Below are 3146 nucleotides of genomic sequence, written 5' to 3'. Positions count from 1 at the left end.
TTAGAAAATTTCAAATCACAAAATTTTACCAAAATCTACATCATGTGCTTTCTTCTTCTCATGTGTAAGTTTCTGAATAAATTCTGCTTCATATGAGTACAAAAGAGGTCTCAAATAACGGGGCGCAATTGCCACCTATATGAATTCCGACAGATTTTTGGAAGACTTGATCTCCAAAAACTACATCGAATTTGTCAATTAGAAACTCAAACATCTTTTTAATATTAACTTTGGAGTACTTGTATGTATAGTCCAAAAGTTTTTTTTTATTTTACAAAATAAGGCTAGAGTTTTTTTTATTTTCTGTTTAACGGGAAGCGCCGACCCGATTTTTTCAAAATACCGAAAAAAATAAAAGAGGTCCATCTCACTTTTATTTTTAAAATACCCGCCGACTGTGTCATTTATTGACGGTTTGAAATAAAATCGGGTTTGTTGTACACCATAATTTTAATAAATCATGTAAACGTTTGACACAGCTTACGTTAATCAAATTCTTGTACGAGCGTCTTGCTGATTATGATATCGTAACCAGTTTAAAGAACTAGTTTATCGCACTTTTCGCGGGTTCTATCAACAGATCAACAAGCAAAAATGCCATTTCGAGACATTTATAGATAAAAATGACGAGATAGTAATATTAAATCCATTGACGATAAAGAGAAAAAAGATTCTGAAATCGGAATGAAGGCATCAACAACCTAAATACACTAGATGCACACTGAACCATCTTGTGTCTAAAGAGTTGGGGGTAAGTTTTTTGACGTCTTAATAAACTTTCTGTTAAAATTGTTGGATGGTTAACATTTTTTGATACGTTTTTTGTTTCTTTTAAAGATGTTTACATTGTATATTTAATTTGATCACATAGCAAATTGAGGTAAAATTCGCGGTAAAATTTAGTTTTACAATGACTTATGTTTAACTATATCAGGGACATAAAATTACGATTAAAATATTTTAGATACAAGTCCATGTCTGCTTGGTTGAATTAAATGAGGTCAGGATTCCAACAAAATTACGATTGGAAAAGAATATTTAAAACTAACACTGACAAGTGACAGCCAATTGGAATTGCACACCTAATTGGAATTGCACACATTATCCTGTGGAAAGGTAGAGATAGAAAGAATTAAGTCAACAAATTGTCCAATTTAATATTTTAAATGCAAATTGAACAAAGACCAAAATTATTATATTTATAATATAAGAAATGTGTTATTATCAAAAACTCTTAAAAAATATTTGTATCTTCATTTAGAAAAGAAAATAATCTCATGTAAATAATGTTTTTTATCTTCTACTTTCTAACTACTACATGTATTTGGTTATATTAATAAAGTATCTTAAAGGAACAATGCATTTTTTGTGCAGTTTGATTTCTTGGTGGAGACCCAACCATTTGTGAAGAGTTCAGAAGACTTCAAAGATGACTGCTGTTGTTCGTCAAATAATTTCAGCTGACAAATTTCCATTCTGAACCTCAAGAATGTGTTAGTCCTATACTAGGAATGCATTGTCAAGTTAGCTATCAAACCCAAATCTTTCTCCAAACTTCTGTTTAATCATAATATATGTAGCTTAAAACATTTTTTATCATTACTTTTATAAATTTTATACAGTAGGAGATGACCAAACGAAGACATCTATAAATTTTTAAGCAGTGTGGATTTTTTGTATCCAACATTATTGTTGCTATATAATAATTTAAACTGTAAATTTTATTGTTTTGCTTTCATACTAGAGTTTACAAATGTAATTAACCACAGTAGGATGACACATGCATATAGTTAGGAGTTGTATCTTTTTATCCATATTTGAAATCCAAATAAATGATAAACAAAATTTTATTGTGTTTTCTTTCATTTTTCAACATTCTATAAAAAAAAAATCATACCATTTTTGGGTTTTATTTTTTATATGGTCTCGACTCGACAAATTTTGAACTTTTTATTTTTATTTTATTTCGTCCCCTCGACCCGACTTTTTCTTAAAAATTCCCGTTAAACAGAAAATAAAAAAACTCTGGCCTAATTTTGTAAATAACCAATGACAAGGTTAGTAAATTTACACTTGTTCAATTTTTTTAATTAAAAAAAGCAGCTGTCTCTGATGTCAAAAAGCTGGACTTTAATTTACCACGGGGAATTGTTGTATAAAGCGTTGAAAAGTCGTACGATTTGATGTTATTGATTTGGTAAAATTTTATGATTTCAAATTTTCTAAAAGTTCCTTGGAGCTTTTAAGTATCCACATCTGATTCAAACCACTTCTTGAAAATATTGTTGCACAGTACTCCTGAGGTTTCTCCTTCACTACTTAAATATCTTAGTGAAGAGTAAAGAAAGAAGCTTGATAGAACATTCACTGGAACCCGCTATGTATCTTTTTTTTTTTTTTTAATATATTTTGTAGTTAAGGAATCCAGTATTAGTATGGTGTTTCAAATTCAACTTGATCTTTGGGAATATTAAAGAAATATTGAAAATTAACAAATGATTTTGAAGAATTTCATCCTTAGAAAGGAGCTATGGGTATAAGTTGGATTACCACTTGCAGAATTAAATTCAAAGTCCTCTAAAATACAATTAAAATTATGAGCCTTACAAACAAAGACAATGTTGTTACCTGCTTTGACCAGCTGGGACAGTACATATTGACCGCGTGAAATCTAATTCTTTTTCACTTCTAAATTATTGAAGACAGAAGGATAGATGGTTTTCATATTGCCCTCAATAGCTTCATGCAAGATTTCAAAATCCATCTGATATTTTTAATGCATTCTAAAAAAGAGCTAAAGGTTACAATGAAATATGTGGAGATAACGAACAATATTCGAGCTCAAATGTCCATTAAAAATTACAAAATAGGAGCAGAGCAAACACGGACCTCTAAGACATCAGAGGTGGGATCAGGTGCTATGGAGGAGTGGGCATCCCTTGCCGACAGGTCACACCCGCCGTGTGCTCATTGTCATGATTGGGAAATAACGGAAAAATCCGTCGACAATTAAGTGTGTAAATAATGGCCTAACAATTAGTATGAAAAAAGTCAGTCAGCATTTGACTTTATAATGAAAGATTGTATTTGCTGACAAGCTCAGTGCACAATTTAATAGCCATTCTCTTATATAGGGAGTGTGGCAC

General features: G+C 30.7%; 1 long non-coding RNA gene across 1 annotated transcript; it reads left to right on the top strand.

Moving 5' to 3' along the window:
* The first annotated feature begins 506 nt into the window (after positions 1 to 506).
* LOC133193291 (uncharacterized) lies at positions 507 to 1418 on the top strand. Its single transcript, XR_009721892.1, has 3 exons — positions 507 to 751; positions 965 to 1116; positions 1375 to 1418. It is a non-coding gene; the product is annotated as an uncharacterized LOC133193291 (long non-coding RNA).
* Positions 1419 to 3146: the final 1728 nt, after the last annotated feature.

This window comes from Saccostrea echinata, unplaced genomic scaffold, assembly GCF_033153115.1.
Source record: "Saccostrea echinata isolate AGI-Se365-2 ecotype Australia unplaced genomic scaffold, CSIRO_AGI_Sech_v1 ptg000027l, whole genome shotgun sequence".
Taxonomy (NCBI): domain Eukaryota; kingdom Metazoa; phylum Mollusca; class Bivalvia; order Ostreida; family Ostreidae; genus Saccostrea; species Saccostrea echinata.
The sequence above is the reverse complement of the archived record's forward strand: the minus strand, read 5'-3'. Positions and strand labels throughout refer to the sequence as shown.